The sequence below is a fragment of the Euprymna scolopes genome, chromosome 5, assembly GCF_053919585.1.
Source record: "Euprymna scolopes isolate OS-2025 chromosome 5, ASM5391958v1, whole genome shotgun sequence".
Lineage (NCBI taxonomy): Eukaryota > Metazoa > Mollusca > Cephalopoda > Sepiida > Sepiolidae > Euprymna > Euprymna scolopes.
The window spans coordinates 101,409,242-101,415,975 of record NC_136486.1 but is presented as its reverse complement, the minus strand read 5'-3'; the positions used below and the strand labels follow the sequence as shown (position 1 = coordinate 101,415,975).

Below are 6,734 nucleotides of genomic sequence, written 5' to 3'. Positions count from 1 at the left end.
TTCCCTCTTTTACTTACATAATAACTTTGATATATTGTTAGGGTCGATTATTTTATTACAAACACACCAATTAATTAACTCTCATTTCATCATTTTTCGTAATTTTTGGAAATGTTACTTATTTCGACAATCATTTTTTTATAACTTAAGAACAACTTATCACCCTCTCTTACTAAAATATTAACTTTGATATATTTCCTGGGCTGATTATTTCATTACAATCACACTAATCTATTAACTCACATTTAATTATTTTTCATAATTCTTGGATATGTTACTAATTTCGACAATCATATTTTATAATTAAAAACCCACATTATGCTCCCCTCCTACTAATATAATAACTTTGGTATATTGTCTGGGTTGATTATTTTGTTTCAAACACACCCATCAAGTAACTCACATTCCGTAATTTTTCATAAATCTTGGATATGGTACTTATTTCGACAATAATTTTTATAACTTTAATCCACTATGCCGCTCCCCCTTACTTAAATAATAACTTTGATACATTGCCTGGGCTGATTATTTCCATCACAAACACATCAACCAATTCCGGATATTCTCATAGTATATATGTTCTACCTATCTTATTCAATCCCGGGTGACGCCCCATATTCTGCTAGTATATATCTTTCACCTATCTAATTCGATCCCTGGCGACATTGGGTATTCTGTTACTATATGGTTTCCACCTGTCTCGTTTGATACTGGGTGACGCTTTCTGCTACTATATGCTTTCCACCTGTCTCATTTAATACTGGGTGACGCTTTCTGCATTTATCTCATTCAAACCCGGGATTGACTTCATGTCCGCCACCCCACTGTTAAAAATATACATGAAATAAACTAAATCTTAAACTGTTTCAACCATTTCTGGAACTGACTTTATATCCCCACCCAATTGCTAAAAATATACATGAAATAATGTAATGTCTAAGTAGTAAACTGCTTCAGCCCTTTCCGGGACTGACTTCATATCCCCCACCCCAATGTTATAAATATACATAAAACAAAGTGATGTTTAAATCATAAACTGTTTCAGCAGCTTTTCGAAATTAACACATAAAAACATTAACACGGTTAGGGATTAGGCAACCATTGCTCCAACATGAATTTCTGAGAGTAGTATCAGTCTCAGCATTCCAGTGATTTAAATCCCCCCCTTTTTTGTCTTGGTTAATGGAGGAGAAATCTTACATTACTGATACAATTTTTATTTTTGTTGGTGACCAGAGAGCCCCTTTTGGGGAGCTGGTTTCCCTCCAAATGTTTAAGCGACTTATGTTTAACTCTGCCCTTGTGGAGAGGCAAGTAAACAACAACAAAAAAATAATCAGAAGAGACATTTTTTAGGGCATCTTAAAATTAATCAGAAGAGACTTTTCCAGTGCATTTTATAATTAATCAGAAGGGACATTTCCAGGGCATTTTTTAATTAATCAGAAATTACTTTTCCCAGTTACTTTTGTAATATTAAAACTTTGTTACATTAAATATAGTACCTATTTACAATGCCTCCAGTTTTTCAATGTGGAGAAAAGGAACAAAAAAATTGTCTTAGTCGTAAAGGATTTCTCCTCCACTGAGAGACCAGAAATTGAAATGTAGCGTCTGAGAACAGATACTACACTTTGATCTTGGCCAAAAGGCCAAGAAGAACAAATCATTTATATTACCTTTGCCTCAACAGTGACACCAATTTTATTTGTTTGTTTGTTTGTTTGTTTTAAGGGAATTTCATAACAATTAAACGACCCGGATGTAAGCGTGACACACAAAAGAACACGAACGCTATTGTATTAATATATAGATGATATTTGCTACCTGAACAGTGGAGGAAACTCGCAATGAGCAAAACTACGTAACAGAAAAGACTGTTGTTTGTATAAAAAAAAAACAACAACTTACCTTGTAGACTTGTCTATAATCACAGTTATAATTAAGGTTGTTTTTCACTTGTCGGTTATTTTATTTCCTGTGAAAATAATGCCGGGTCATCAAGGGAGAATACTCACTGTTTAAGGGCCTACTTTTAAAATGTTTTTCCGCGTATAGGGGCCGCTTTCATTGATGTGAGGCCACATAATCTGAATTGCAACTAAATCAAATGAAGTCTTCAATATAATCAAAACTAACATTTAAACGACTCAGCATCTCACGTAGAAGATAAAAAAATATTATATCAAAACACAGCACTAAAAAATTTAAATGCATATATTAGAAGCTCTAGAGCCAAAAACTAAAACACCAGTCATTAATAAAATTAATGTAGTTACAATTAGAAAACATCAAAGTGCTTTTAATAATAATATGTTATTAATACTACGTACAAGCTATCATGCGGTTTCCGATCAAATCACACGAAACATTTATGAGTGCAGGCGCTTTGATTTCAAAGTCACCTTCGAAAGTTAGTGGATGAGGTGCATTGCGCCTCCCTACTTTTCATAGAAGTGCCCTTGTGAGGCTATCTCTGCTCTATCTTTACTTTTGTGATAGGTGTTCGACTGAGCTTCGATCAATGGCCATTCCGTGTGAAAGGTTCACAACAAATACCCATCTAGCTACAGCATCCGTCAGCCAGAAACTCACAAATTAATCATAAATCTAGAAAGTTAAATTAAACATCTGTAAGAATTAATGAAATATGTCTTCAAGAAAAATTGCTACACCCACTCTCTCTCTCTCTTTCTCTCTCTCTCTCTCTCTCTCTCTCTCTCTCTCTCTCTCTCTCTCTTACACAGGCAAATATAAGAAATAATTTAAAAATCGGCGAATTTGGACTCCATTATTAGATTAAGACTAAGCCCTTCACCCAGTAGTATTTACATTAAAACATTTAAATGTACCGAAAATTTAACATAACAGCACAACCTACCTCCGTCACCCATACAGACACATCCCCATCCCTCTTCTACCCCTTCTGACTACGAGCCAAGTGCGATCCCAATTCCCCACAAGCAAACACGTGTACCATCTCTAAATTCCTTCCAAATTCCTTTCTAGTCGTCACTTCCTACTGATAATATCGCTAGATTGAACGCAGCTCCAGTCCAGCTTCAAGTAAAATCCATCACAAGAGTCTTTGATTGAACAAATACCGTTTTTTGCCATCCAAAATAGGAGGAAAAAGAATTCACCAAACCAGCGCATCTATGCAAGATCACCCAATCAATTTAACACAAAATTTAATCTAGAAATATGGAGTTTTAACGGACAGCTGTAAACCATGCTTCTTGCAACATCTCCTGGATATTAGAACAACTACAAAAAGTAGCTACGCCGAATGGATAGACCTGTCCCTCGTGTTCATAAACGAGAAAGTATTATTCAATTTTCTAGGCCTTGCTTTTTCATAAAAAATATAAATTTATAATCGGATGTCAAGAAATTAAAAAATTTAATGTGGACGCTTGAAACTATCTTTCCCAGTGAAGCACTTCTTTAATATAAACCTAATTTGTTTTCTTTTGCTCACCGAACGCTTTCTCGACTAATTTTACATCTACTTTCAATATATCCTCACTTTTTTATGTGTGTGTATTTTCTTTGCGTATCTGTGTTTGTATATATAATATATATATATATATATATATATATATGTATATGTGTATATATATTTGTATATAAATATGAATATATATATATGCGTAAAAGAAAGGGATACAGACAATATATATGCGTAAAAGAAAGGGATACACACAATATATATGCGTAAAAGAAGGGATACAGAAAATGAGGGTTAGAATAACAGGAAATACGGCTGAGGAGTGAGGAGAAAGTGGTCCCGTGAAAAAATAAAAGAATATATATATATATATATATATATATATATATATATATATATATGTGTGTGTGTGTGTGTGTGTGTGTGTGTGTGTGTGTGTGTGCGTATATATGTTTGTATATATATATGTATATATATATATATGTATATTCTTTTATTTTTTCACGGGATAACTTTCCCCTCACTCCTCAGCCCTATTTCCTGTTATTCTAACCCTCATTGTCTGTATCCCTTTCTTTTACGCATTCTCTAGTAATTATTATTAACATTATTATCATTAGTAGTAGTAGTCGTGGTGGTGGTGATAGTGGAGGTTGCGGTAGAAGTATTGTTATTACTATTATTATTATCATTATTATTATTGCCTTGTTTTTACCGCGATCATCATCATCATCATCATCATCATCATCATCATCATCATCGTCATTATTATTATTATTATTATTATTATTATTATTATTATTATTATTATTATTATTATTATTATAGCTGTTATTATTATTATCCCCGTTACTACCCCCGTCATTTTTACCATAACCGTTACCATTATCTTCATTTTCATTGTTATTACCATTAAAATTGACATTAATTTTATCATAGCTATTGGTAATATTATTTTATTTTTATTTTTAACTTTATTTTTATCTTAATTTTCAATTTTATTTTATTATTATCTTTATTATTATTACTATGATCATAATTATCATTGTTATTATTATTATCATTCTCATTATTATAATTACCCTACCATTATTGATGTAATTACCGCTTTTATAAGTAGTAAATGTCTCCTTACTATTCCACCTTGCCAGTTATATGTATCCTTAAACCTTTTTCTTCGAGTAAAACGCATTCATAGACATTGCCATCCGATCTTACTCCCAATATCATAACAGAAGAAACTTAAAAATATTGCCGCATATTACCTAATCAATATTACAACATTGCATACCCCCCAATTATAAGCGATTTTTATATAATAATTACAGTTAAATTTACCAAAATGATCCCAGATGGCGAAACTAAAGTAATTATAAATATTAAAGAATTAATATTTATAAAGTATCTCAACCAGATATAAAAGATGTTAATTCAGCCTTGAGTCGACAGTCGAGCTGTATAACTTTTTTTACGCACATTTTATCTTTCTTTTACTAATATATTGGAATTCTTTCCCATTTCCTTGTACCTATTTGTGAATTATTCCACGGATTTCTGCCTTTTGGAATACTTTTGATCATCTCCTATTTACGCGATTCCCTTGGATTTTACTTGTGCGAATGGAAATTTAACTTTCTTGGATTCTGTAATTTTTGATTTTACCGTCATTGGATATTTTACCCTTCACCAGACTATCCATTCACATGAAATCACTTTTTTATTCACCCTATTCCCTCTGCTTCACTTTTTGTTATCAAGTAAGATCTATAACTTACTCGTAGTTTCATTTAATATTTTTGCAAGCAAAATCCGATCCCGCATTTCGCTAAACCCTACTTTCTGATGAGAAGGAAAGTATTTCTTCGAAACTCCGCGGATTAAGGAGTATCCACTTATTTAGTGTTTCCTTAATATATATATATATATATATATATATATATATATATATATATATATATATATATATATATATATACACACATATATATATATATATATTAAGGAAACATATATATATACATACATATATATATATATAAATATATATATATTTCTAGTAATCGACACACAGTCTTGTTTCGTTGTATCACAACTCATCAGTGCCACTAGACTACCCCTCTCCCAAGCCGAGGATTGAGCCTAGAACTATCGCGTTGACAGTCAGCACTTCTACCGATCGACCCACGGGAGCGGCGCCTGTAAATTATCTCACAAAATGTCTATTTTAAACAAATATTTATCCACTACTTTCTCAGTGCTCTAAAATTCAAACACAGTAGTGTTTGAATATATGGTTAGGTGGCAGTTTTATTTATTTCGAACTGCTTTAAAGCTTCACCGCTCAGTCATTTTTCGACCAAATTTCAAACACGTATTTCAGTTTATAGATCTCCTTCTAAGCTTTATTGTACACAATTTCTGTTTCAATTTTCGTTCAGTAAAACAAAAGTTATGATGAATATCCTGGTGTTCAAAATCGTAAAAATATTTAAGGCCGTGAGCAACGTTTTTTCTGACTGGTTTTCATGGTTTAGTGTCACGAAAAGGGAAGTAACTCGTGAAACAGACAGGATGAAAGCTTCAAAGGGAAATTAATGTGGGTATTTTATTGAAAGCAGACGAGTGTCATATATTGTTATTACATATGTGTTTATGGGGGCAAAAAAATAGGGCTGAAATTAAACAAGGAACAAGTGAATTCATTGGAGACCTGAAAAATCATGGATGATAAGAGGAAAATTCTAGCATGAAAAGTTATACCCCATTAAACTTAAACCTAGAAAAGTAAAAATATTGCAACATTAAGATTTTTTTAAATTCAATTTATAACATTATATAATCACTTCTTAATGCTGCAATATTTTAAGTTATGAATTATTATATTTTTTACTAGAATATCTTGTCCTTTTTTCCAGTGTTAACAACTAGTCTTTTACTTTTCCATGTTTAAGCTTCACCATATTATTTATCATACTTGCATCTTTCTATTGTAATAAGTTATAGATAGCTATATACTTAGTTATTTAAGCAACACATATAATTTCAGACATTTGCATCCCTAGTTATTTAAGTAGAATGTAGTATAGGTTTTTTGCGGGATATTCATAGTTATTTAAGCAAAACTCAGTATAAACTTTAGACAAATTAGATATTCTCAGTTATTTAATTAGTACGTAGTTTAAATTATACACATTCACATTTTTCATAATATATATATATATATATATATATATATATATATATATATATATATATATATATATATATATATATATTAATATAT

The 6,734-nt window shown here is 31.3% G+C and overlaps 1 pseudogene; it reads right to left on the bottom strand.

The window, feature by feature from the left end:
• Nucleotides 1-1,539: 1,539 nt before the first annotated feature.
• LOC145277205 (U2 spliceosomal RNA) lies at nucleotides 1,540-1,664 on the bottom strand (annotated as a pseudogene).
• Nucleotides 1,665-6,734: the final 5,070 nt, after the last annotated feature.